Here is a 23,969-nt window from a genome sequence, read left to right as displayed (position 1 = left end):
GCTGTATCGGAATTTCCGATACCGAGATCCGATATTTTTGTAATATCGGATATCGGTATCGAAACAACATTAATGTAAAAAGGTGTAAAAGAAAGAATTAAAATAAAAAAAATCGCTATACTCACCTGTCCGACGCAGCCGGGACCTCGGCGATTGTAAGCGGCAGCGTTGTTTCTTTAAAATTCGCGCTTTTACTTGCTTACGTGAATTCCCGGCTTCTGATTGGTCAGGGCGGCCATGTTGCCGGGACTCGGACCAATCACAGCAAGCCGTGACGAAATTACGTCACGGCTTGCTGTGATTGGTCCGCGTCCCGGCAACATGGCCGCCATTAACCAATCACAAGCCGTGACGTCACGGGAGGCTGGACACGCGCTTATTTTGAAAAGCGCGCGTGTCCAGCCTCCCGTGACGTCACGGCTTGTGATTGGTCACGGCGCCATATTGCCGGGATGCGGACCAATCACAGCAAGCCGTGACGAAATTACGTCACGGCTTGCTGTGATTGGTCCGCGTCCCAGGAACATGGCCGCCATTAACCAATCACAAGCCGTGACGTCACGGGAGGCTGGACACGCGCTTATTTTGAAAAGCGCGCGTGTCCAGCCTCCCGTGACGTCACGGCTTGTGATTGGTCACGGCGCCATATTGCCGGGACGCGGACCAATCACAGCAAGCCGTGACGTAATTTCGTCACGGCTTGCTGTGATTGGTCCGAGTCCCGGCAACATGGCCGCCCTGACCAATCAGAAGCCGGGAATTCACGTAAGCAAGTAAAAGCGCGAATTTTAAAGAAACAACGCTGCCGCTTACAATCGCCGAGGTCCCGGCTGCGTCGGACAGGTGAGTATAGCGATTTTTTTTATTTTAATTCTTTCTTTTACACATTTATATGGTTCCCAGGGCCTGAAGGAGAGTTTCCTCTCCTTCAGACCCTGGGAACCATCAGGAATACCGTCCGATACCTGAGTCCCATTGACTTGTATTGGTATCGGGTATCGGTATCGGATTGGATCCGATATTTTGCCGGTATCGGCCGATACTTTCCGATACCGATACTTTCAAGTATCGGACGGTATCGCTCAACACTATTTGTCACACGGAACCTTCACGTGCTGTCACAATGGGGATGGAGGGTGTGGTTATGCAGATTCAAAACGCGTTGTGCACAGCTTGAACACACGCACACCGCAGAACTGTCATCTACAGAGCTTCCAGAGTTTTTGGAAAATGTCTTCCCTGCGGCAATCTTTTGCTATGTCTCCACAGTGGGTTTCGGTTGTAGGCCTTGGTGCGGCCCAAGTGGCAAACCATTTCTGATCATCGCTTCTCGGCCAAATGGCTCAAGATCAAGCGTAGTGTCTGTTCTTATCTGATACGTCCCCTATTTGGGGACCATATATTAAATAGATTTTTGGAATAGGGAGCTGGAAATGGAGCTTGCTTTGTCGCACGGAACCTTCACGTGCTGTCACAATGGGGATGGAGGGTGTGGTTATGCAGATTCAAAACGCGTTGTGCACAGCTTGAACACACGCACACCGCAGAACTGTCATCGACAGAGCTTCCAGAGTTTCTGGAAAATGTCTTCCCTGCGGCAATCTTTTGCTATGTCTCCACAGTGGGTTTCGGTTTTAGGCCTTGGTGCGGCCCAAGTGGCAAACCATTTCTGATCATCGCTTCTCGGCCAAATGGCTCAAGATCAAGCGTAGTGTCTGTTCTTATCTGATACGTCCCCTATTTGGGGACCATATATTAAATGGATTTTTGGAAAACGGAGCTGGAAATGGAGCTTGCTTCGTCGGACGGAACCTTCACATGCTGTCACAATGGGGATGGAGGGTGTGGTTATGCAGATTCAAAACGCGTTGTGCACAGCTTGAACACACGCACACCGCAGAACTGTCATCGACAGAGCTTCCAGAGTTTCTGGAAAATGTCTTCCCTGCGGCAATCTTTTGCTATGTCTCCACAGTGGGTTTCGGTTGTAGGCCTTGGTGCGGCCCAAGTGGCAAACCATTTCTGATCATCGCTTCTTGGCCAAATGGCTCAAGATCAAGCGTAGTGTCTGCTCTTATCTGATATGTCCCCTATTTGGGGACCATATATTAAATAGATTTTTGGAATAGGGAGCTGGAAATGGAGCTTGCTTTGTCGCGCGGAACCTTCACGTGCTGTCACAATGGGGATGGAGGGTGTGGTTATGCAGATTCAAAACGCGTTGTGCACAGCTTGAACACACGCACACCGCAGAACTATCATCTACAGAACTTCCAGAGTTTCTGGAAAATGTCTTCCCTGCGGCAATCTTTTGCTATGTCTCCACAGTGGGTTTCGGTTGTAGGCCTTGGTGCGGCCCAAGTGGCAAACCATTTCTGATCATCGCTTCTCGGCCAAATGGCTCAAGATCAAGCGTAGTGTCTGTTCTTATCTGATACGTCCCCTATTTGGGGACCATATATTAAATGGATTTTTGGAATAGGGAGCTGGAAATGGAGCTTGCTTTGTCACACGGAACCTTCACGTGCTGTCACAATGGGGATGGAGGGTGTGGTTATGCAGATTCAAAACGCGTTGTGCACAGCTTGAACACACGCACACCGCAGAACTATCATCTACAGAACTTCCAGAGTTTCTGGAAAATGTCTTCCCTGCGGCAATCTTTTGCTATGTCTCCACAGTGGGTTTCGGTTGTAGGCCTTGGTGCGGCCCAAGTGGTAAACCATTTCTGATCATCGCTTCTCGGCCAAATGGCTCAAGATCAAGCGTAGTGTCTGTTCTTATCTGATACGTCCCCTATTTGGGGACCATATATTAAATGGATTTTTGGAATAGGGAGCTGGAAATGGAGCTTGCTTTGTCACACGGAACCTTCACGTGCTGTCACAATGGGGATGGAGGGTGTGGTTATGCAGATTCAAAACGCGTTGTGCACAGCTTGAACACACGCACACTGCAGAACTGTCATCGACAGAGCTTCCAGAGTTTCTGGAAAATGTCTTCCCTGCGGCAATCTTTTGCTATGTCTCCACAGTGGGTTTCGGTTGTAGGCCTTGGTGCGGCCCAAGTGGCAAACCATTTCTGATCATCGCTTCTCGGCCAAATGGCTCAAGATCAAGCGTAGTGTCTGTTCTTATCTGATACGTCCCCTATTTGGGGACCATATATTAAATAGATTTTTGGAATAGGGAGCTGGAAATGGAGCTTGCTTTGTCGCACGGAACCTTCACGTGCTGTCACAATGGGGATGGAGGGTGTGGTTATGCAGATTCAAAACGCGTTGTGCACAGCTTGAACACACGCACACCGCAGAACTGTCATCGACAGAGCTTCCAGAGTTTCTGGAAAATGTCTTCCCTGCGGCAATCTTTTGCTATGTCTCCACAGTGGGTTTCGGTTTTAGGCCTTGGTGCGGCCCAAGTGGCAAACCATTTCTGATCATCGCTTCTCGGCCAAATGGCTCAAGATCAAGCGTAGTGTCTGTTCTTATCTGATACGTCCCCTATTTGGGGACCATATATTAAATGGATTTTTGGAATAGGGAGCTGGAAATGGAGCTTGCTTTGTCACACGGAACCTTCACGTGCTGTCACAATGGGGATGGAGGGTGTGGTTATGCAGATTCAAAACGTGTTGTGCACAGCTTGAACACACGCACACCGCAGAACTGTCATCTACAGAGCTTCCCGAGTTTTTGGAAAATGTCTTCCCTGCGGCAATCTTTTGCTATGTCTCCACAGTGGGTTTCGGTTGTAGGCCTTGGTGCGGCCCAAGTGGCAAACCATTTCTGATCATCGCTTCTCGGCCAAATGGCTCAAGATCAAGCGTAGTGTCTGTTCTTATCTGATACGTCCCCTATTTGGGGACCATATATTAAATAGATTTTTGGAATAGGGAGCTGGAAATGGAGCTTGCTTTGTCACACGGAACCTTCACGTGCTGTCACAATGGGGATGGAGGGTGTGGTTATGCAGATTCAAAACGCGTTGTGCACTGCTTGAACACACGCACACCGCAGAACTGTCATCTACAGAGCTTCCAGAGTTTTTGGAAAATGTCTTCCCTGCAGCAATCTTTTGCTATGTCTCCACAGTGGGTTTCGGTTGTAGGCCTTGGTGCGGCCCAAGTGGCAAACCATTTCTGATCATCGCTTCTCGGCCAAATGGCTCAAGATCAAGTGTAGTGTCTGTTCTTATCTGATACGTCCCCTATTTGGGGACCATATATTAAATAGATTTTTGGAATAGGGAGCTGGAAATGGAGCTTGCTTTGTCGCACGGAACCTTCACGTACTGTCACAATGGGGATGGAGGGTGTGGTTATGCAGATTCAAAACGCGTTGTGCACAGCTTGAACACACGCACACCGCAGAACTGTCATCTACAGAGCTTCCAGAGTTTCTGGAAAATGTCTTCCCTGCGGCAATCTTTTGCTATGTCTCCACAGTGGGTTTCGGTTGTAGGCCTTGGTGTGGCCCAAGTGGCAAACCATTTCTGATCATCGCTTCTCGGCCAAATGGCTCAAGATCAAGCGTAGTGTCTGTTCTTATCTGATACGTCCCCTATTTGGGGACCATATATTAAATGGATTTTTGGAATAGGGAGCTGGAAATGGAGCTTGCTTCGTCGCACGGAACCTTCACGTGCTGTCACAATGGGGATGGAGGGTGTGGTTATGCAGATTCAAAACGCGTTGTGCACTGCTTGAACACACGCACACCGCAGAACTGTCATCGACAGAGCTTCCAGAGTTTCTGGAAAATGTCTTCCCTGCGGCAATCTTTTGCTATGTCTCCACAGTGGGTTTCGGTTTTAGGCCTTGGTGCGGCCCAAGTGGCAAACCATTTCTGATCATCGCTTCTCGGCCAAATGGCTCAAGATCAAGCGTAGTGTCTGTTCTTATCTGATACGTCCCCTATTTGGGGACCATATATTAAATGGATTTTTGGAATAGGGAGCTGGAAATGGAGCTTGCTTTGTCACACGGAACCTTCACGTGCTGTCACAATGGGGATGGAGGGTGTGGTTATGCAGATTCAAAACGTGTTGTGCACAGCTTGAACACACGCACACCGCAGAACTGTCATCTACAGAGCTTCCCGAGTTTTTGGAAAATGTCTTCCCTGCGGCAATCTTTTGCTATGTCTCCACAGTGGGTTTCGGTTGTAGGCCTTGGTGCGGCCCAAGTGGCAAACCATTTCTGATCATCGCTTCTCGGCCAAATGGCTCAAGATCAAGCGTAGTGTCTGTTCTTATCTGATACGTCCCCTATTTGGGGACCATATATTAAATAGATTTTTGGAATAGGGAGCTGGAAATGGAGCTTGCTTTGTCACACGGAACCTTCACGTGCTGTCACAATGGGGATGGAGGGTGTGGTTATGCAGATTCAAAACGCGTTGTGCACTGCTTGAACACACGCACACCGCAGAACTGTCATCTACAGAGCTTCCAGAGTTTTTGGAAAATGTCTTCCCTGCGGCAATCTTTTGCTATGTCTCCACAGTGGGTTTCGGTTGTAGGCCTTGGTGCGGCCCAAGTGGCAAACCATTTCTGATCATCGCTTCTCGGCCAAATGGCTCAAGATCAAGTGTAGTGTCTGTTCTTATCTGATACGTCCCCTATTTGGGGACCATATATTAAATAGATTTTTGGAATAGGGAGCTGGAAATGGAGCTTGCTTTGTCGCACGGAACCTTCACGTGCTGTCACAATGGGGATGGAGGGTGTGGTTATGCAGATTCAAAACGCGTTGTGCACAGCTTGAACACACGCACACCGCAGAACTGTCATCTACAGAGCTTCCAGAGTTTCTGGAAAATGTCTTCCCTGCGGCAATCTTTTGCTATGTCTCCACAGTGGGTTTCGGTTGTAGGCCTTGGTGTGGCCCAAGTGGCAAACCATTTCTGATCATCGCTTCTCGGCCAAATGGCTCAAGATCAAGCGTAGTGTCTGTTCTTATCTGATACGTCCCCTATTTGGGGACCATATATTAAATGGATTTTTGGAATAGGGAGCTGGAAATGGAGCTTGCTTTGTCACACGGAACCTTCACGTGCTGTCACAATGGGGATGGAGGGTGTGGTTATGCAGATTCAAAACGTGTTGTGCACAGCTTGAACACACGCACACCGCAGAACTGTCATCTACAGAGCTTCCCGAGTTTTTGGAAAATGTCTTCCCTGCGGCAATCTTTTGCTATGTCTCCACAGTGGGTTTCGGTTGTAGGCCTTGGTGCGGCCCAAGTGGCAAACCATTTCTGATCATCGCTTCTCGGCCAAATGGCTCAAGATCAAGCGTAGTGTCTGTTCTTATCTGATACGTCCCCTATTTGGGGACCATATATTAAATAGATTTTTGGAATAGGGAGCTGGAAATGGAGCTTGCTTTGTCACACGGAACCTTCACGTGCTGTCACAATGGGGATGGAGGGTGTGGTTATGCAGATTCAAAACGCGTTGTGCACAGCTTGAACACACGCACACCGCAGAACTGTCATCTACAGAGCTTCCAGAGTTTCTGGAAAATGTCTTCCCTGCGGCAATCTTTTGCTATGTCTCCACAGTGGGTTTCGGTTGTAGGCCTTGGTGTGGCCCAAGTGGCAAACCATTTCTGATCATCGCTTCTCGGCCAAATGGCTCAAGATCAAGCGTAGTGTCTGTTCTTATCTGATACGTCCCCTATTTGGGGACCATATATTAAATGGATTTTTGGAATAGGGAGCTGGAAATGGAGCTTGCTTCGTCGCACGGAACCTTCACGTGCTGTCACAATGGGGATGGAGGGTGTGGTTATGCAGATTCAAAACGCGTTGTGCACAGCTTGAACACACGCACACCGCAGAACTGTCATCTACAGAGCTTCCAGAGTTTCTGGAAAATGTCTTCCCTGCGGCAATCTTTTGCTATGTCTCCACAGTGGGTTTCGGTTGTAGGCCTTGGTGCGGCCCAAGTGGCAAACCATTTCTGATCATCGCTTCTCGGCCAAATGGCTCAAGATCAAGCGTAGTGTCTGTTCTTATCTGATACGTCCCCTATTTGGGGACCATATATTAAATGGATTTTTGGAATAGGGAGCTGGAAATGGAGCTTGCTTTGTCACACGGAACCTTCACGTGCTGTCACAATGGGGATGGAGGGTGTGGTTATGCAGATTCGAAACGCGTTGTGCACAGCTTGAACACACGCACACTGCAGAACTGTCATCTACAGAGCTTCCAGAGTTTCTGGAAAATGTCTTCCCTGCGGCAATCTTTTGCTAAGTCTCCACAGTGGGTTTCGGTTGTAGGCCTTGGTGCGGCCCAAGTGGCAAACCATTTCTGATCATCGCTTCTCGGCCAAATGGCTCAAGATCAAGCGTAGAGTCTGTTCTTATCTGATACGTCCCCTATTTGGGGACCATATATTAAATGGATTTTTGGAATAGGATGCTGGAAATGGAGCTTGCTTTGTCGCACGGAACCTTCACGTGCTGTCACAATGGGGATGGAGGGTGTGGTTATGCAGATTCAAAACGCGTTGTGCACAGCTTGAACACACGCACACCGCAGAACTGTCATCTACAGAGCTTCCAGAGTTTCTGGAAAATGTCTTCCCTGCGGCAATCTTTTGCTATGTCTCCACAGTGGGTTTCGGTTGTAGGCCTTGGTGCGGCCCAAATGGCGAACCATTTCTGATCATCGCTTCTCGGCCAAATGGCTCAAGATCAAGCGTAGTGTCTGTTCTTATCTGATACGTCCCCTATTTGGGGACCATATATTAAATAGATTTTTGGAATAGGGAGCTGGAAATGGAGCTTGCTTTGTCGCACGGAACCTTCACGTGCTGTCACAATGGGGATGGAGGGTGTGGTTATGCAGATTCAAAACGCGTTGTGCACAGCTTGAACACACGCACACCGCAGAACTGTCATCTACAGAGCTTCCAGAGTTTCTGGAAAATGTCTTCCCTGCGGCAATCTTTTGCTATGTCTCCACAGTGGGTTTCGGTTGTAGGCCTTGGTGCGGCCCAAGTGGCAAACCATTTCTGATCATCGCTTCTCGGCCAAATGGCTCAAGATCAAGCGTAGTGTCTGTTCTTATCTGATACGTCCCCTATTTGGGGACCATATATTAAATAGATTTTTGGAATAGGGAGCTGGAAATGGAGCTTGCTTTGTCGCATGGAACCTTCACGTGCTGTCACAATGGGGATGGAGGGTGTGGTTATGCAGATTCAAAACGCATTGTGCACAGCTTGTCTCCACAGTGGGTTTCGGTTGTAGGCCTTGGTGCGGCCCAAGTGGCAAACCATTTCTGATCATCGCTTCTCGGCCAAATGGCTCAAGATCAAGCGTAGTGTCTGTTCTTATCTGATACGTCCCCTATTTGGGGACCATATATTAAATAGATTTTTGGAATAGGGAGTTGGAAATGGAGCTTGCTTTGTCGCACGGAACCTTCACGTGCTGTCACAATGGGGATGGAGGGTGTGGTTATGCAGATTCAAAACGCGTTGTGCACAGCTTGAACACACGCACACCGCAGAACTATCATCTACAGAACTTCCAGAGTTTCTGGAAAATGTCTTCCCTGCGGCAATCTTTTGCTATGTCTCCACAGTGGGTTTCGGTTGTAGGCCTTGGTGCGGCCCAAGTGGCAAACCATTTCTGATCATCGCTTCTCGGCCAAATGGCTCAAGATCAAGCGTAGTGTCTGTTCTTATCTGATACGTCCCCTATTTGGGGACCATATATTAAATAGATTTTTGGAATAGGGAGCTGGAAATGGAGCTTGCTTTGTCGCACGGAACCTTCATGTGCTGTCACAATGGGGATGGAGGGTGTGGTTATGCAGATTCAAAACGCGTTGTGCACAGCTTGAACACACGCACACCGCAGAACTGTCATCGACAGAGCTTCCAGAGTTTCTGGAAAATGTCTTCCCTGCGGCAATCTTTTGCTATGTCTCCACAGTGGGTTTCGGTTTTAGGCCTTGGTGCGGCCCAAGTGGCAACCCATTTCTGATCATCGCTTGTCGGCCAAATGGCTCAAGTTTAAGCGTAGTGTCTGTTCTTATCTGATACGTCCCCTATTTGGGGACCATATATTAAATGGATTTTTGGAATAGGGAGCTGGAAATGGAGCTTGCTTTGTCACACGGAACCTTCACGTGCTGTCACAATGGGGATGGAGGGTGTGGTTATGCAGATTCAAAACGCGTTGTGCACAGCTTGAACACACGCACACCGCAGAACTGTCATCTACAGAGCTTCCAGAGTTTTTGGAAAATGTCTTCCCTGCGGCAATCTTTTGCTATGTCTCCACAGTGGGTTTCGGTTGTAGGCCTTGGTGCGGCCCAAGTGGCAAACCATTTCTGATCATCGCTTCTCGGCCAAATGGCTCAAGATCAAGTGTAGTGTCTGTTCTTATCTGATACGTCCCCTATTTGGGGACCATATATTAAATAGATTTTTGGAATAGGGAGCTGGAAATGGAGCTTGCTTTGTCGCACGGAACCTTCACGTGCTGTCACAATGGGGATGGAGGGTGTGGTTATGCAGATTCAAAACGCGTTGTGCACAGCTTGAACACACGCACACCGCAGAACTGTCATCTACAGAGCTTCCAGAGTTTCTGGAAAATGTCTTCCCTGCGGCAATCTTTTGCTATGTCTCCACAGTGGGTTTCGGTTGTAGGCCTTGGTGTGGCCCAAGTGGCAAACCATTTCTGATCATCGCTTCTCGGCCAAATGGCTCAAGATCAAGCATAGTGTCTGTTCTTATCTGATACGTCCCCTATTTGGGGACCATATATTAAATGGATTTTTGGAATAGGGAGCTGGAAATGGAGCTTGCTTCGTCGCACGGAACCTTCACGTGCTGTCACAATGGGGATGGAGGGTGTGGTTATGCAGATTCAAAACGCGTTGTGCACAGCTTGAACACACGCACACCACAGAACTGTCATCTACAGAGCTTCCAGAGTTTCTGGAAAATGTCTTCCCTGCGGCAATCTTTTGCTATGTCTCCACAGTGGGTTTCGGTTGTAGGCCTTGGTGCGGCCCAAGTGGCAAACCATTTCTGATCATCGCATCTCGGCCAAATGGCTCAAGATCAAGCGTAGAGTCTGTTCTTATCTGATACGTCCCCTATTTGGGGACCATATATTAAATGGATTTTTGGAATAGGATGCTGGAAATGGAGCTTGCTTTGTCGCACGGAACCTTCACGTGCTGTCACAATGGGGATGGAGGGTGTGGTTATGCAGATTCAAAACGCGTTGTGCACAGCTTGAACACACGCACACCGCAGAACTGTCATCTACAGAGCTTCCAGAGTTTCTGGAAAATGTCTTCCCTGCGGCAATCTTTTGCTATGTCTCCACAGTGGGTTTCGGTTGTAGGCCTTGGTGCGGCCCAAATGGCAAACCATTTCTGATCATCGCTTCTCGGCCAAATGGCTCAAGATCAAGCGTAGAGTCTGTTCTTATCTGATACGTCCCCTATTTGGGGACCATATATTAAATGGATTTTTGGAATAGGGAGCTGGCAATGGAGCTTGCTTTGTCGCACGGAACCTTCACGTGCTGTCACAATGGGGATGGAGGGTGTGGTTATGCAGATTCGAAACGCGTTGTATACAGCTTGAACACACGCACACCGCAGAACTGTCATCTACAGAGCTTCCAGAGTTTCTGGAAAATGTCTTCCCTGCGGCAATCTTTTGCTATGTCTCCACAGTGGGTTTCGGTTGTAGGCCTTGGTGCGGCCCAAGTGGCAAACCATTTCTGATCATCGCTTCTCGGCCAAATGGCTCAAGATCAAGCGTAGTGTCTGTTCTTATCTGATACGTACCCTATTTGGGGACCATATATTAAATAGATTTTTGGAATAGGGAACTGGAAATGGAGCTTGCTTTGTCGCACGGAACCTTCACTTGCTGTCACAATGGGGATGGAGGGTGTGGTTATGCAGATTCAAAACGCGTTGTGCACAGCTTGAACACACGCACACCGCAGAACTGTCATCTACAGAACTTCCAGAGTTTCTGGAAAATGTCTTCCCTGCGGCAATCTTTTGCTATGTCTCCACAGTGGGTTTCGGTTGTAGGCCTTGGTGCGGCCCAAGTGGCACACCATTTCTGATCATCGCTTCTCGGCCAAATGGCTCAAGATCAAGCGTAGTGTCTGTTCTTATCTGATACGTCCCCTATTTGGGGACCATATATTAAATGGATTTTTGGAATAGGGAGCTGGAAATGGAGCTTGCTTTGTCGCACGGAACCTTCACGTGCTGTCACAATGGGGATGGAGGGTGTGGTTATGCAGATTCAAAACGCGTTGTGCACAGCTTGAACACACGCACACCGCAGAACTGTCATCTACAGAGCTTCCAGAGTTTCTGGAAAATGTCTTCCCTGCGGCAATCTTTTGCTATGTCTCCACAGTGGGTTTCAGTTGTAGGCCTTGGGGCGGCCCAAGTGGCAAACCATTTCTGATCATCGCTTCTCGGCCAAATGGCTCAAGATCAAGCGTAGTGTCTGTTCTTCTCGGATACGTCCCCTATTTGGGGACCATATATTAAATGGATTTTTGGAATAGGGAGCTGGAAATGGAGCTTGCTTTGTCACACGGAACCTTCACGTGCTGTCACAATGGGGATGGAGGGTGTGATTATGCAGATTCAAAACGCGTTGTGCACAGCTTGAACACACGCACACCGCAGAACTGTCATCGACAAAGCTTCCAGAGTTTCTGGAAAATGTCTTCCCTGCGGCAATCTTTTGCTATGTCTCCACAGTGGGTTTCGGTTGTAGGCCTTGGTGCGGCCCAAGTGGCAAACCATTTCTGATCATCGCTTCTCGGCCAAATGGCTCAAGATCAAGCGTAGTGTCTGTTCTTATCTGATACGTCCCCTATTTGGGGACCATATATTAAATGGATTTTTGGAATAGGGAGCTGGAAATGGAGCTTGCTTTGTCACACGGAACCTTCACGTGCTGTCACAATGGGGATGGAGGGTGTGGTTATGCAGATTCGAAACGCGTTGTGCACAGCTTGAACACACGCACACCGCAGAACTGTCATCTACAGAGCTTCCAGAGTTTCTGGAAAATGTCTTCCCTGCGGCAATCTTTTGCTAAGTCTCCACAGTGGGTTTCGGTTGTAGGCCTTGGTGCGGCCCAAGTGGCAAACCATTTCTGATCATCGCTTCTCGGCCAAATGGCTCAAGATCAAGCGTAGAGTCTGTTCTTATCTGATACGTCCCCTATTTGGGGACCATATATTAAATGGATTTTTGGAATAGGATGCTGGAAATGGAGCTTGCTTTGTCGCACGGAACCTTCACGTGCTGTCACAATGGGGATGGAGGGTGTGGTTATGCAGATTCAAAACGCGTTGTGCACAGCTTGAACACACGCACACCGCAGAACTGTCATCTACAGAGCTTCCAGAGTTTCTGGAAAATGTCTTCCCTGCGGCAATCTTTTGCTATGTCTCCACAGTGGGTTTCGGTTGTAGGCCTTGGTGCGGCCCAAATGGCGAACCATTTCTGATCATCGCTTCTCGGCCAAATGGCTCAAGATCAAGCGTAGTGTCTGTTCTTATCTGATACGTCCCCTATTTGGGGACCATATATTAAATAGATTTTTGGAATAGGGAGCTGGAAATGGAGCTTGCTTTGTCGCACGGAACCTTCACGTGCTGTCACAATGGGGATGGAGGGTGTGGTTATGCAGATTCAAAACGCGTTGTGCACAGCTTGAACACACGCACACCGCAGAACTGTCATCTACAGAGCTTCCAGAGTTTCTGGAAAATGTCTTCCCTGCGGCAATCTTTTGCTATGTCTCCACAGTGGGTTTCGGTTGTAGGCCTTGGTGCGGCCCAAGTGGCAAACCATTTCTGATCATCGCTTCTCGGCCAAATGGCTCAAGATCAAGCGTAGTGTCTGTTCTTATCTGATACGTCCCCTATTTGGGGACCATATATTAAATAGATTTTTGGAATAGGGAGCTGGAAATGGAGCTTGCTTTGTCGCATGGAACCTTCACGTGCTGTCACAATGGGGATGGAGGGTGTGGTTATGCAGATTCAAAACGCATTGTGCACAGCTTGTCTCCACAGTGGGTTTCGGTTGTAGGCCTTGGTGCGGCCCAAGTGGCAAACCATTTCTGATCATCGCTTCTCGGCCAAATGGCTCAAGATCAAGCGTAGTGTCTGTTCTTATCTGATACGTCCCCTATTTGGGGACCATATATTAAATAGATTTTTGGAATAGGGAGTTGGAAATGGAGCTTGCTTTGTCGCACGGAACCTTCACGTGCTGTCACAATGGGGATGGAGGGTGTGGTTATGCAGATTCAAAACGCGTTGTGCACAGCTTGAACACACGCACACCGCAGAACTATCATCTACAGAACTTCCAGAGTTTCTGGAAAATGTCTTCCCTGCGGCAATCTTTTGCTATGTCTCCACAGTGGGTTTCGGTTGTAGGCCTTGGTGCGGCCCAAGTGGCAAACCATTTCTGATCATCGCTTCTCGGCCAAATGGCTCAAGATCAAGCGTAGTGTCTGTTCTTATCTGATACGTCCCCTATTTGGGGACCATATATTAAATAGATTTTTGGAATAGGGAGCTGGAAATGGAGCTTGCTTTGTCGCACGGAACCTTCATGTGCTGTCACAATGGGGATGGAGGGTGTGGTTATGCAGATTCAAAACGCGTTGTGCACAGCTTGAACACACGCACACCGCAGAACTGTCATCGACAGAGCTTCCAGAGTTTCTGGAAAATGTCTTCCCTGCGGCAATCTTTTGCTATGTCTCCACAGTGGGTTTCGGTTTTAGGCCTTGGTGCGGCCCAAGTGGCAACCCATTTCTGATCATCGCTTGTCGGCCAAATGGCTCAAGTTTAAGCGTAGTGTCTGTTCTTATCTGATACGTCCCCTATTTGGGGACCATATATTAAATGGATTTTTGGAATAGGGAGCTGGAAATGGAGCTTGCTTTGTCGCACGGAACCTTCACGTGCTGTCACAATGGGGATGGAGGGTGTGGTTATGCAGATTCAAAACGCGTTGTGCACAGCTTGAACACACGCACACCGCAGAACTGTCATCTACAGAGCTTCCAGAGTTTCTGGAAAATGTCTTCCCTGCGGCAATCTTTTGCTATGTCTCCACAGTGGGTTTCGGTTGTAGGCCTTGGTGTGGCCCAAGTGGCAAACCATTTCTGATCATCGCTTCTCGGCCAAATGGCTCAAGATCAAGCGTAGTGTCTGTTCTTATCTGATACGTCCCCTATTTGGGGACCATATATTAAATGGATTTTTGGAATAGGGAGCTGGAAATGGAGCTTGCTTCGTCGCACGGAACCTTCACGTGCTGTCACAATGGGGATGGAGGGTGTGGTTATGCAGATTCAAAACGCGTTGTGCACAGCTTGAACACACGCACACCACAGAACTGTCATCTACAGAGCTTCCAGAGTTTCTGGAAAATGTCTTCCCTGCGGCAATCTTTTGCTATGTCCCCACAGTGGGTTTCGGTTGTAGGCCTTGGTGCGGCCCAAGTGGCAAACCATTTCTGATCATCGCATCTCGGCCAAATGGCTCAAGATCAAGCGTAGAGTCTGTTCTTATCTGATACGTCCCCTATTTGGGGACCATATATTAAATGGATTTTTGGAATAGGATGCTGGAAATGGAGCTTGCTTTGTCGCACGGAACCTTCACGTGCTGTCACAATGGGGATGGAGGGTGTGGTTATGCAGATTCAAAACGCGTTGTGCACAGCTTGAACACACGCACACCGCAGAACTGTCATCTACAGAGCTTCCAGAGTTTCTGGAAAATGTCTTCCCTGCGGCAATCTTTTGCTATGTCTCCACAGTGGGTTTCGGTTGTAGGCCTTGGTGCGGCCCAAATGGCAAACCATTTCTGATCATCGCTTCTCGGCCAAATGGCTCAAGATCAAGCGTAGAGTCTGTTCTTATCTGATACGTCCCCTATTTGGGGACCATATATTAAATGGATTTTTGGAATAGGGAGCTGGCAATGGAGCTTGCTTTGTCGCACGGAACCTTCACGTGCTGTCACAATGGGGATGGAGGGTGTGGTTATGCAGATTCGAAACGCGTTGTATACAGCTTGAACACACGCACACCGCAGAACTGTCATCTACAGAGCTTCCAGAGTTTCTGGAAAATGTCTTCCCTGCGGCAATCTTTTGCTATGTCTCCACAGTGGGTTTCGGTTGTAGGCCTTGGTGCGGCCCAAGTGGCAAACCATTTCTGATCATCGCTTCTCGGCCAAATGGCTCAAGATCAAGCGTAGTGTCTGTTCTTATCTGATACGTACCCTATTTGGGGACCATATATTAAATAGATTTTTGGAATAGGGAACTGGAAATGGAGCTTGCTTTGTCGCACGGAACCTTCACTTGCTGTCACAATGGGGATGGAGGGTGTGGTTATGCAGATTCAAAACGCGTTGTGCACAGCTTGAACACACGCACACCGCAGAACTGTCATCTACAGAACTTCCAGAGTTTCTGGAAAATGTCTTCCCTGCGGCAATCTTTTGCTATGTCTCCACAGTGGGTTTCGGTTGTAGGCCTTGGTGCGGCCCAAGTGGCACACCATTTCTGATCATCGCTTCTCGGCCAAATGGCTCAAGATCAAGCGTAGTGTCTGTTCTTATCTGATACGTCCCCTATTTGGGGACCATATATTAAATGGATTTTTGGAATAGGGAGCTGGAAATGGAGCTTGCTTTGTCGCACGGAACCTTCACGTGCTGTCACAATGGGGATGGAGGGTGTGGTTATGCAGATTCAAAACGCGTTGTGCACAGCTTGAACACACGCACACCGCAGAACTGTCATCTACAGAGCTTCCAGAGTTTCTGGAAAATGTCTTCCCTGCGGCAATCTTTTGCTATGTCTCCACAGTGGGTTTCAGTTGTAGGCCTTGGGGCGGCCCAAGTGGCAAACCATTTCTGATCATCGCTTCTCGGCCAAATGGCTCAAGATCAAGCGTAGTGTCTGTTCTTCTCGGATACGTCCCCTATTTGGGGACCATATATTAAATGGATTTTTGGAATAGGGAGCTGGAAATGGAGCTTGCTTTGTCACACGGAACCTTCACGTGCTGTCACAATGGGGATGGAGGGTGTGATTATGCAGATTCAAAACGCGTTGTGCACAGCTTGAACACACGCACACCGCAGAACTGTCATCGACAAAGCTTCCAGAGTTTCTGGAAAATGTCTTCCCTGCGGCAATCTTTTGCTATGTCTCCACAGTGGGTTTCGGTTGTAGGCCTTGGTGCGGCCCAAGTGGCAAACCATTTCTGATCATCGTTTCTCGGCCAAATGGCTCAAGATCAAGCGTAGTGTCTGTTCTTATCTGATACGTCCCCTATTTGGGGACCATATATTAAATAGATTTTTGGAATAGGGAGCTGGAAATGGAGCTTGCTTTGTCGCACAGAACCTTCACGTGCTGTCACAATGAGGATGGAGGGTGTGGTTATGCAGATTCAAAATGCGTTGTGCACAGCTTGAACACACGCACACCGCAGAACTGTCATCTACAGAGCTTCCAGGGTTTCTGGAAAATGTCTTCCCTGCGGCAATCTTTTGCTATGTCTCCACAGTGGGTTACGGTTGTAGGCCTTGGTGAGGCCTAAGTGGCAAACCATTTCTGATCATCGCTTCTCGGCCAAATGGCTCAAGATCAAGCGTAGTGTCTGTTCTTATCTGATACGTCCCCTATTTGGGGACCATATATTAAATGGATTTTTGGAAAACGGAGCTGGAAATGGAGCTTGCTTCGTCGGACGGAACCTTCACATGCTGTCACAATGGGGATGGAGGGTGTGGTTATGCAGATTCAAAACGCGTTGTGCACAGCTTGAACACACGCACACCGCAGAACTGTCATCGACAGAGCTTCCAGAGTTTCTGGAAAATGTCTTCCCTGCGGCAATCTTTTGCTATGTCTCCACAGTGGGTTTCGGTTGTAGGCCTTGGTGCGGCCCAAGTGGCAAACCATTTCTGATCATCGCTTCTTGGCCAAATGGCTCAAGATCAAGCGTAGTGTCTGCTCTTATCTGATATGTCCCCTATTTGGGGACCATATATTAAATAGATTTTTGGAATAGGGAGCTGGAAATGGAGCATGCTTTGTCGCACGGAACCTTCACGTGCTGTCACAATGGGGATGGAGGGTGTGGTTATGCAGATTCAAAACGCGTTGTGCACAGCTTGAACACACGCACACCGCAGAACTATCATCTACAGAACCTCCAGAGTTTCTGGAAAATGTCTTCCCTGCGGCAATCTTTTGCTATGTCTCCACAGTGGGTTTCGGTTGTAGGCCTTGGTGCGGCCCAAGTGGCAAACCATTTCTGATCATCGCTTCTTGGCCAAATGGCTCAAGATCAAGCGTAGTGTCTGTTCTTATCTGATACGTCCCCTATTTGGGGACCATATATTAAATGGATTTTTGGAATAGGGAGCTGGAAATGGAGCTTGCTTTGTCACACGGAACCTTCACGTGCTGTCACAATGGGGATGGAGGGTGTGGTTATGCAGATTCAAAACGCGTTGTGCACAGCTTGAACACACGCACACTGCAGAACTGTCATCGACAGAGCTTCCAGAGTTTCTGGAAAATGTCTTCCCTGCGGCAATCTTTTGCTATGTCTCCACAGTGGGTTTCGGTTGTAGGCCTTGGTGCGGCCCAAGTGGCAAACCATTTCTGATCATCGCTTCTCGGCCAAATGGCTCAAGATCAAGCGTAGTGTCTGTTCTTATCTGATACGTCCCCTATTTGGGGACCATATATTAAATAGATTTTTGGAATAGGGAGCTGGAAATGGAGCTTGCTTTGTCGCACGGAACCTTCACGTGCTGTCACAGTGGGGATGGAGGGTGTGGTTATGCAGATTCAAAACGCGTTGTGCACAGCTTGAACACACGCACACCGCAGAACTGTCATCGACAGAGCTTCCAGAGTTTCTGGAAAATGTCTTCCCTGCGGCAATCTTTTGCTATGTCTCCACAGTGGGTTTCGGTTTTAGGCCTTGGTGCGGCCCAAGTGGCAAACCATTTCTGATCATCGCTTCTCGGCCAAATGGCTCAAGATCAAGCGTAGTGTCTGTTCTTATCTGATACGTCCCCTATTTGGGGACCATATATTAAATGGATTTTTGGAATAGGGAGCTGGAAATGGAGCTTGCTTTGTCACACGGAACCTTCACGTGCTGTCACAATGGGGATGGAGGGTGTGGTTATGCAGATTCAAAACGCGTTGTGCACAGCTTGAACACACGCACACCGCAGAACTGTCATCTACAGAGCTTCCAGAGTTTTTGGAAAATGTCTTCCCTGCGGCAATCTTTTGCTATGTCTCCACAGTGGGTTTCGGTTGTAGGCCTTGGTGCGGCCCAAGTGGCAAACCATTTCTGATCATCGCTTCTCGGCCAAATGGCTCAAGATCAAGCGTAGTGTCTGTTCTTATCTGATACGTCCCCTATTTGGGGACCATATATTAAATAGATTTTTGGAATAGGGAGCTGGAAATGGAGCTTGCTTTGTCGCACGGAACCTTCACGTGCTGTCACAATGGGGATGGAGGGTGTGGTTATGCAGATTCAAAACGCGTTGTGCACAGCTTGAACACACGCACACCGCAGAACTGTCATCGACAGAGCTTCCAGAGTTTCTGGAAAATGTCTTCCCTGCGGCAATCTTTTGCTATGTCTCCACAGTGGGTTTCGGTTTTAGGCCTTGGTGCGGCCCAAGTGGCAAACCATTTCTGATCATCGCTTCTCGGCCAAATGGCTCAAGATCAAGCGTAGTGTCTGTTCTTATCTGATACGTCCCCTATTTGGGGACCATATATTAAATGGATTTTTGGAAAACGGAGCTGGAAATGGAGCTTGCTTCGTCGGACGGAACCTTCACATGCTGTCACAATGGGGATGGAGGGTGTGGTTATGCAGATTCAAAACGCGTTGTGCACAGCTTGAACACACGCACACCGCAGAACTGTCATCGACAGAGCTTCCAGAGTTTCTGGAAAATGTCTTCCCTGCGGCAATCTTTTGCTATGTCTCCACAGTGGGTTTCGGTTGTAGGCCTTGGTGCGGCCCAAGTGGCAAACCATTTCTGATCATCGCTTCTCGGCCAAATGGCTCAAGATCAAGCGTAGTGTCTGTTCTTATCTGATACGTACCCTATTTGGGGACCATATATTAAATAGATTTTTGGAATAGGGAACTGGAAATGGAGCTTGCTTTGTCGCACGGAACCTTCACTTGCTGTCACAATGGGGATGGAGGGTGTGGTTATGCAGATTCAAAACGCGTTGTGCACAGCTTGAACACACGCACACCGCAGAACTGTCATCTACAGAACTTCCAGAGTTTCTGGAAAATGTCTTCCCTGCGGCAATCTTTTGCTATGTCTCCACAGTGGGTTTCGGTTGTAGGCCTTGGTGCGGCCCAAGTGGCACACCATTTCTGATCATCGCTTCTCGGCCAAATGGCTCAAGATCAAGCGTAGTGTCTGTTCTTATCTGATACGTCCCCTATTTGGGGACCATATATTAAATGGATTTTTGGAATAGGGAGCTGGAAATGGAGCTTGCTTTGTCGCACGGAACCTTCACGTGCTGTCACAATGGGGATGGAGGGTGTGGTTATGCAGATTCAAAACGCGTTGTGCACAGCTTGAACACACGCACACCGCAGAACTGTCATCTACAGAGCTTCCAGAGTTTCTGGAAAATGTCTTCCCTGCGGCAATCTTTTGCTATGTCTCCACAGTGGGTTTCAGTTGTAGGCCTTGGGGCGGCCCAAGTGGCAAACCATTTCTGATCATCGCTTCTCGGCCAAATGGCTCAAGATCAAGCGTAGTGTCTGTTCTTCTCGGATACGTCCCCTATTTGGGGACCATATATTAAATGGATTTTTGGAATAGGGAGCTGGAAATGGAGCTTGCTTTGTCACACGGAACCTTCACGTGCTGTCACAATGGGGATGGAGGGTGTGATTATGCAGATTCAAAACGCGTTGTGCACAGCTTGAACACACGCACACCGCAGAACTGTCATCGACAAAGCTTCCAGAGTTTCTGGAAAATGTCTTCCCTGCGGCAATCTTTTGCTATGTCTCCACAGTGGGTTTCGGTTGTAGGCCTTGGTGCGGCCCAAGTGGCAAACCATTTCTGATCATCGCTTCTCGGCCAAATGGCTCAAGATCAAGCGTAGTGTCTGTTCTTATCTGATACGTCCCCTATTTGGGGACCATATATTAAATGGATTTTTGGAATAGGGAGCTGGAAATGGAGCTTGCTTTGTCACACGGAACCTTCACGTGCTGTCACAATGGGGATGGAGGGTGTGGTTATGCAGATTCGAAACGCGTTGTGCACAGCTTGAACACACGCACACCGCAGAACTGTCATCTACAGAGCTTCCAGAGTTTCTGGAAAATGTCTTCCCTGCGGCAATCTTTTGCTAAGTCTCCACAGTGGGTTTCGGTTGTAGGCCTTGGTGCGGCCCAAGTGGCAAACCATTTCTGATCATCGCTTCTCGGCCAAATGGCTCAAGATCAAGCGTAGAGTCTGTTCTTATCTGATACGTCCCCTATTTGGGGACCATATATTAAATGGATTTTTGGAATAGGATGCTGGAAATGGAGCTTGCTTTGTCGCACGGAACCTTCACGTGCTGTCACAATGGGGATGGAGGGTGTGGTTATGCAGATTCAAAACGCGTTGTGCACAGCTTGAACACACGCACACCGCAGAACTGTCATCTACAGAGCTTCCAGAGTTTCTGGAAAATGTCTTCCCTGCGGCAATCTTTTGCTATGTCTCCACAGTGGGTTTCGGTTGTAGGCCTTGGTGCGGCCCAAATGGCGAACCATTTCTGATCATCGCTTCTCGGCCAAATGGCTCAAGATCAAGCGTAGTGTCTGTTCTTATCTGATACGTCCCCTATTTGGGGACCATATATTAAATAGATTTTTGGAATAGGGAGCTGGAAATGGAGCTTGCTTTGTCGCACGGAACCTTCACGTGCTGTCACAATGGGGATGGAGGGTGTGGTTATGCAGATTCAAAACGCGTTGTGCACAGCTTGAACACACGCACACCGCAGAACTGTCATCTACAGAGCTTCCAGAGTTTCTGGAAAATGTCTTCCCTGCGGCAATCTTTTGCTATGTCTCCACATTGGGTTTCGGTTGTAGGCCTTGGTGCGGCCCAAGTGGCAAACCATTTCTGATCATCGCTTCTCGGCCAAATGGCTCAAGATCAAGCGTAGTGTCTGTTCTTATCTGATACGTCCCCTATTTGGGGACCATATATTAAATAGATTTTTGGAATAGGGAGCTGGAAATGGAGCTTGCTTTGTCGCATGGAACCTTCACGTGCTGTCACAATGGGGATGGAGGGTGTGGTTATGCAGATTCAAAACGCATTGTGCACAGCTTGTCTCCACAGTGGGTTTCGGTTGTAGGCCTTGGTGCGGCCCAAGTGGCAAACCATTTCTGATCATCGCTTCTCGGCCAAATGGCTCAAGATCAAGCGTAGTGTCTGTTCTTATCTGATACGTCCCCTATTTGGGGACCATATATTAAATAGATTTTTGGAATAGGGAGTTGGAAATGGAGCTTGCTTTGTCGCACGGAACCTTCACGTGCTGTCACAATGGGGATGGAGGGTGTGGTTATGCAGATTCAAAACGCGTTGTGCACAGCTTGAACACACGCACACCGCAGAACTATCATCTACAGAACTTCCAGAGTTTCTGGAAAATGTCTTCCCTGCGGCAATCTTTTGCTATGTCTCCACAGTGGGTTTCGGTTGTAGGCCTTGGTGCGGCCCAAGTGGCAAACCATTTCTGATCATCGCTTCTCGGCCAAATGGCTCAAGATCAAGCGTAGTGTCTGTTCTTATCTGATACGTCCCCTATTTGGGGACCATATATTAAATAGATTTTTGGAATAGGGAGCTGGAAATGGAGCTTGCTTTGTCGCACGGAACCTTCATGTGCTGTCACAATGGGGATGGAGGGTGTGGTTATGCAGATTCAAAACGCGTTGTGCACAGCTTGAACACACGCACACCGCAGAACTGTCATCGACAGAGCTTCCAGAGTTTCTGGAAAATGTCTTCCCTGCGGCAATCTTTTGCTATGTCTCCACAGTGGGTTTCGGTTTTAGGCCTTGGTGCGGCCCAAGTGGCAACCCATTTCTGATCATCGCTTGTCGGCCAAATGGCTCAAGTTTAAGCGTAGTGTCTGTTCTTATCTGATACGTCCCCTATTTGGGGACCATATATTAAATGGATTTTTGGAATAGGGAGCTGGAAATGGAGCTTGCTTTGTCACACGGAACCTTCACGTGCTGTCACAATGGGGATGGAGGGTGTGGTTATGCAGATTCAAAACGCGTTGTGCACAGCTTGAACACACGCACACCGCAGAACTGTCATCTACAGAGCTTCCAGAGTTTTTGGAAAATGTCTTCCCTGCGGCAATCTTTTGCTATGTCTCCACAGTGGGTTTCGGTTGTAGGCCTTGGTGCGGCCCAAGTGGCAAACCATTTCTGATCATCGCTTCTCGGCCAAATGGCTCAAGATCAAGAGTAGTGTCTGTTCTTATCTGATACGTCCCCTATTTGGGGACCATATATTAAATAGATTTTTGGAATAGGGAGCTGGAAATGGAGCTTGCTTTGTCGCACGGAACCTTCACGTGCTGTCACAATGGGGATGGAGGGTGTGGTTATGCAGATTCAAAACGCGTTGTGCACAGCTTGAACACACGCACACCGCAGAACTGTCATCTACAGAGCTTCCAGAGTTTCTGGAAAATGTCTTCCCTGCGGCAATCTTTTGCTATGTCTCCACAGTGGGTTTCGATTGTAGGCCTTGGTGTGGCCCAAGTGGCAAACCATTTCTGATCATCGCTTCTCGGCCAAATGGCTCAAGATCAAGCGTAGTGTCTGTTCTTATCTGATACGTCCCCTATTTGGGGACCATATATTAAATGGATTTTTGGAATAGGGAGCTGGAAATGGAGCTTGCTTCGTCGCACGGAACCTTCACGTGCTGTCACAATGGGGATGGAGGGTGTGGTTATGCAGATTCAAAACGCGTTGTGCACAGCTTGAACACACGCACACCACAGAACTGTCATCTACAGAGCTTCCAGAGTTTCTGGAAAATGTCTTCCCTGCGGCAATCTTTTGCTATGTCCCCACAGTGGGTTTCGGTTGTAGGCCTTGGTGCGGCCCAAGTGGCAAACCATTTCTGATCATCGCATCTCGGCCAAATGGCTCAAGATCAAGCGTAGAGTCTGTTCTTATCTGATACGTCCCCTATTTGGGGACCATATATTAAATGGATTTTTGGAATAGGATGCTGGAAATGGAGCTTGCTTTGTCGCACGGAACCTTCACGTGCTGTCACAATGGGGATGGAGGGTGTGGTTATGCAGATTCAAAACGCGTTGTGCACAGCTTGAACACACGCACACCGCAGAACTGTCATCTACAGAGCTTCCAGAGTTTCTGGAAAATGTCTTCCCTGCGGCAATCTTTTGCTATGTCTCCACAGTGGGTTTCGGTTGTAGGCCTTGGTGCGGCCCAAATGGCAAACCATTTCTGATCATCGCTTCTCGGCCAAATGGCTCAAGATCAAGCGTAGAGTCTGTTCTTATCTGATACGTCCCCTATTTGGGGACCATATATTAAATGGATTTTTGGAATAGGGAGCTGGCAATGGAGCTTGCTTTGTCGCACGGAACCTTCACGTGCTGTCACAATGGGGATGGAGGGTGTGGTTATGCAGATTCGAAACGCGTTGTATACAGCTTGAACACACGCACACCGCAGAACTGTCATCTACAGAGCTTCCAGAGTTTCTGGAAAATGTCTTCCCTGCGGCAATCTTTTGCTATGTCTCCACAGTGGGTTT

At 48.4% G+C, this 23,969-nt stretch overlaps 65 pseudogenes; all 65 read left to right on the top strand.

Moving 5' to 3' along the window:
- The first annotated feature begins 1,322 nt into the window (after positions 1-1,322).
- LOC143759765 (U2 spliceosomal RNA) lies at positions 1,323-1,498 on the top strand (annotated as a pseudogene).
- Positions 1,499-1,675: 177 nt separating this feature from the next.
- LOC143759541 (U2 spliceosomal RNA) lies at positions 1,676-1,853 on the top strand (annotated as a pseudogene).
- A 175-nt stretch (positions 1,854-2,028) lies between these two features.
- Positions 2,029-2,204, top strand: LOC143761753 (U2 spliceosomal RNA; annotated as a pseudogene).
- A 177-nt stretch (positions 2,205-2,381) lies between these two features.
- Positions 2,382-2,557, top strand: LOC143761124 (U2 spliceosomal RNA; annotated as a pseudogene).
- A 177-nt stretch (positions 2,558-2,734) lies between these two features.
- On the top strand, positions 2,735-2,910 carry LOC143761122 (U2 spliceosomal RNA; annotated as a pseudogene).
- A 177-nt stretch (positions 2,911-3,087) lies between these two features.
- Positions 3,088-3,263, top strand: LOC143759764 (U2 spliceosomal RNA; annotated as a pseudogene).
- A 177-nt stretch (positions 3,264-3,440) lies between these two features.
- Positions 3,441-3,616, top strand: LOC143761121 (U2 spliceosomal RNA; annotated as a pseudogene).
- Positions 3,617-3,793: 177 nt separating this feature from the next.
- On the top strand, positions 3,794-3,969 carry LOC143760684 (U2 spliceosomal RNA; annotated as a pseudogene).
- A 177-nt stretch (positions 3,970-4,146) lies between these two features.
- Positions 4,147-4,322, top strand: LOC143760418 (U2 spliceosomal RNA; annotated as a pseudogene).
- A 177-nt stretch (positions 4,323-4,499) lies between these two features.
- On the top strand, positions 4,500-4,675 carry LOC143818725 (U2 spliceosomal RNA; annotated as a pseudogene).
- Positions 4,676-4,852: 177 nt separating this feature from the next.
- LOC143761120 (U2 spliceosomal RNA) lies at positions 4,853-5,028 on the top strand (annotated as a pseudogene).
- Positions 5,029-5,205: 177 nt separating this feature from the next.
- On the top strand, positions 5,206-5,381 carry LOC143760683 (U2 spliceosomal RNA; annotated as a pseudogene).
- Positions 5,382-5,558: 177 nt separating this feature from the next.
- LOC143761659 (U2 spliceosomal RNA) lies at positions 5,559-5,734 on the top strand (annotated as a pseudogene).
- A 177-nt stretch (positions 5,735-5,911) lies between these two features.
- On the top strand, positions 5,912-6,087 carry LOC143761119 (U2 spliceosomal RNA; annotated as a pseudogene).
- A 177-nt stretch (positions 6,088-6,264) lies between these two features.
- Positions 6,265-6,440, top strand: LOC143760682 (U2 spliceosomal RNA; annotated as a pseudogene).
- Positions 6,441-6,617: 177 nt separating this feature from the next.
- LOC143818724 (U2 spliceosomal RNA) lies at positions 6,618-6,793 on the top strand (annotated as a pseudogene).
- A 177-nt stretch (positions 6,794-6,970) lies between these two features.
- On the top strand, positions 6,971-7,146 carry LOC143761118 (U2 spliceosomal RNA; annotated as a pseudogene).
- Positions 7,147-7,323: 177 nt separating this feature from the next.
- Positions 7,324-7,499, top strand: LOC143761888 (U2 spliceosomal RNA; annotated as a pseudogene).
- Positions 7,500-7,676: 177 nt separating this feature from the next.
- LOC143759763 (U2 spliceosomal RNA) lies at positions 7,677-7,852 on the top strand (annotated as a pseudogene).
- Positions 7,853-8,029: 177 nt separating this feature from the next.
- LOC143761340 (U2 spliceosomal RNA) lies at positions 8,030-8,205 on the top strand (annotated as a pseudogene).
- Positions 8,206-8,298: 93 nt separating this feature from the next.
- On the top strand, positions 8,299-8,474 carry LOC143760416 (U2 spliceosomal RNA; annotated as a pseudogene).
- Positions 8,475-8,651: 177 nt separating this feature from the next.
- Positions 8,652-8,827, top strand: LOC143818916 (U2 spliceosomal RNA; annotated as a pseudogene).
- Positions 8,828-9,004: 177 nt separating this feature from the next.
- LOC143763184 (U2 spliceosomal RNA) lies at positions 9,005-9,180 on the top strand (annotated as a pseudogene).
- Positions 9,181-9,357: 177 nt separating this feature from the next.
- LOC143761648 (U2 spliceosomal RNA) lies at positions 9,358-9,533 on the top strand (annotated as a pseudogene).
- A 177-nt stretch (positions 9,534-9,710) lies between these two features.
- On the top strand, positions 9,711-9,886 carry LOC143761215 (U2 spliceosomal RNA; annotated as a pseudogene).
- Positions 9,887-10,063: 177 nt separating this feature from the next.
- On the top strand, positions 10,064-10,239 carry LOC143762826 (U2 spliceosomal RNA; annotated as a pseudogene).
- A 177-nt stretch (positions 10,240-10,416) lies between these two features.
- Positions 10,417-10,592, top strand: LOC143762150 (U2 spliceosomal RNA; annotated as a pseudogene).
- Positions 10,593-10,769: 177 nt separating this feature from the next.
- On the top strand, positions 10,770-10,946 carry LOC143762273 (U2 spliceosomal RNA; annotated as a pseudogene).
- A 176-nt stretch (positions 10,947-11,122) lies between these two features.
- LOC143760045 (U2 spliceosomal RNA) lies at positions 11,123-11,298 on the top strand (annotated as a pseudogene).
- A 177-nt stretch (positions 11,299-11,475) lies between these two features.
- Positions 11,476-11,654, top strand: LOC143762684 (U2 spliceosomal RNA; annotated as a pseudogene).
- A 174-nt stretch (positions 11,655-11,828) lies between these two features.
- LOC143761117 (U2 spliceosomal RNA) lies at positions 11,829-12,004 on the top strand (annotated as a pseudogene).
- A 177-nt stretch (positions 12,005-12,181) lies between these two features.
- On the top strand, positions 12,182-12,357 carry LOC143761887 (U2 spliceosomal RNA; annotated as a pseudogene).
- A 177-nt stretch (positions 12,358-12,534) lies between these two features.
- LOC143759762 (U2 spliceosomal RNA) lies at positions 12,535-12,710 on the top strand (annotated as a pseudogene).
- A 177-nt stretch (positions 12,711-12,887) lies between these two features.
- LOC143761339 (U2 spliceosomal RNA) lies at positions 12,888-13,063 on the top strand (annotated as a pseudogene).
- Positions 13,064-13,156: 93 nt separating this feature from the next.
- On the top strand, positions 13,157-13,332 carry LOC143760415 (U2 spliceosomal RNA; annotated as a pseudogene).
- Positions 13,333-13,509: 177 nt separating this feature from the next.
- On the top strand, positions 13,510-13,685 carry LOC143818915 (U2 spliceosomal RNA; annotated as a pseudogene).
- A 177-nt stretch (positions 13,686-13,862) lies between these two features.
- On the top strand, positions 13,863-14,038 carry LOC143763154 (U2 spliceosomal RNA; annotated as a pseudogene).
- A 177-nt stretch (positions 14,039-14,215) lies between these two features.
- On the top strand, positions 14,216-14,391 carry LOC143818723 (U2 spliceosomal RNA; annotated as a pseudogene).
- Positions 14,392-14,568: 177 nt separating this feature from the next.
- Positions 14,569-14,744, top strand: LOC143762825 (U2 spliceosomal RNA; annotated as a pseudogene).
- A 177-nt stretch (positions 14,745-14,921) lies between these two features.
- Positions 14,922-15,097, top strand: LOC143762149 (U2 spliceosomal RNA; annotated as a pseudogene).
- A 177-nt stretch (positions 15,098-15,274) lies between these two features.
- On the top strand, positions 15,275-15,451 carry LOC143762272 (U2 spliceosomal RNA; annotated as a pseudogene).
- A 176-nt stretch (positions 15,452-15,627) lies between these two features.
- Positions 15,628-15,803, top strand: LOC143760044 (U2 spliceosomal RNA; annotated as a pseudogene).
- A 177-nt stretch (positions 15,804-15,980) lies between these two features.
- Positions 15,981-16,159, top strand: LOC143762683 (U2 spliceosomal RNA; annotated as a pseudogene).
- Positions 16,160-16,333: 174 nt separating this feature from the next.
- On the top strand, positions 16,334-16,509 carry LOC143760210 (U2 spliceosomal RNA; annotated as a pseudogene).
- Positions 16,510-16,686: 177 nt separating this feature from the next.
- LOC143759540 (U2 spliceosomal RNA) lies at positions 16,687-16,864 on the top strand (annotated as a pseudogene).
- Positions 16,865-17,039: 175 nt separating this feature from the next.
- LOC143762785 (U2 spliceosomal RNA) lies at positions 17,040-17,215 on the top strand (annotated as a pseudogene).
- A 177-nt stretch (positions 17,216-17,392) lies between these two features.
- Positions 17,393-17,568, top strand: LOC143761221 (U2 spliceosomal RNA; annotated as a pseudogene).
- Positions 17,569-17,745: 177 nt separating this feature from the next.
- LOC143759379 (U2 spliceosomal RNA) lies at positions 17,746-17,921 on the top strand (annotated as a pseudogene).
- Positions 17,922-18,098: 177 nt separating this feature from the next.
- Positions 18,099-18,274, top strand: LOC143761116 (U2 spliceosomal RNA; annotated as a pseudogene).
- Positions 18,275-18,451: 177 nt separating this feature from the next.
- LOC143759761 (U2 spliceosomal RNA) lies at positions 18,452-18,627 on the top strand (annotated as a pseudogene).
- A 177-nt stretch (positions 18,628-18,804) lies between these two features.
- Positions 18,805-18,982, top strand: LOC143759539 (U2 spliceosomal RNA; annotated as a pseudogene).
- Positions 18,983-19,157: 175 nt separating this feature from the next.
- On the top strand, positions 19,158-19,334 carry LOC143762271 (U2 spliceosomal RNA; annotated as a pseudogene).
- A 176-nt stretch (positions 19,335-19,510) lies between these two features.
- On the top strand, positions 19,511-19,686 carry LOC143760043 (U2 spliceosomal RNA; annotated as a pseudogene).
- A 177-nt stretch (positions 19,687-19,863) lies between these two features.
- Positions 19,864-20,042, top strand: LOC143762682 (U2 spliceosomal RNA; annotated as a pseudogene).
- A 174-nt stretch (positions 20,043-20,216) lies between these two features.
- LOC143761115 (U2 spliceosomal RNA) lies at positions 20,217-20,392 on the top strand (annotated as a pseudogene).
- Positions 20,393-20,569: 177 nt separating this feature from the next.
- LOC143761886 (U2 spliceosomal RNA) lies at positions 20,570-20,745 on the top strand (annotated as a pseudogene).
- Positions 20,746-20,922: 177 nt separating this feature from the next.
- LOC143759759 (U2 spliceosomal RNA) lies at positions 20,923-21,098 on the top strand (annotated as a pseudogene).
- A 177-nt stretch (positions 21,099-21,275) lies between these two features.
- On the top strand, positions 21,276-21,451 carry LOC143761338 (U2 spliceosomal RNA; annotated as a pseudogene).
- A 93-nt stretch (positions 21,452-21,544) lies between these two features.
- Positions 21,545-21,720, top strand: LOC143760414 (U2 spliceosomal RNA; annotated as a pseudogene).
- Positions 21,721-21,897: 177 nt separating this feature from the next.
- Positions 21,898-22,073, top strand: LOC143818914 (U2 spliceosomal RNA; annotated as a pseudogene).
- A 177-nt stretch (positions 22,074-22,250) lies between these two features.
- On the top strand, positions 22,251-22,426 carry LOC143763183 (U2 spliceosomal RNA; annotated as a pseudogene).
- A 177-nt stretch (positions 22,427-22,603) lies between these two features.
- LOC143759811 (U2 spliceosomal RNA) lies at positions 22,604-22,779 on the top strand (annotated as a pseudogene).
- A 177-nt stretch (positions 22,780-22,956) lies between these two features.
- On the top strand, positions 22,957-23,132 carry LOC143818722 (U2 spliceosomal RNA; annotated as a pseudogene).
- A 177-nt stretch (positions 23,133-23,309) lies between these two features.
- On the top strand, positions 23,310-23,485 carry LOC143762824 (U2 spliceosomal RNA; annotated as a pseudogene).
- A 177-nt stretch (positions 23,486-23,662) lies between these two features.
- On the top strand, positions 23,663-23,838 carry LOC143762147 (U2 spliceosomal RNA; annotated as a pseudogene).
- The last annotated feature ends 131 nt before the right edge of the window (positions 23,839-23,969 follow it).

The sequence above is a fragment of the Ranitomeya variabilis genome, chromosome 3 (assembly GCF_051348905.1).
Source record: "Ranitomeya variabilis isolate aRanVar5 chromosome 3, aRanVar5.hap1, whole genome shotgun sequence".
In the NCBI taxonomy this organism is placed as follows: domain Eukaryota; kingdom Metazoa; phylum Chordata; class Amphibia; order Anura; family Dendrobatidae; genus Ranitomeya; species Ranitomeya variabilis.
Note: the sequence above shows the minus strand (reverse complement) of the source record. Positions and strands in the feature narration are given on the sequence as shown.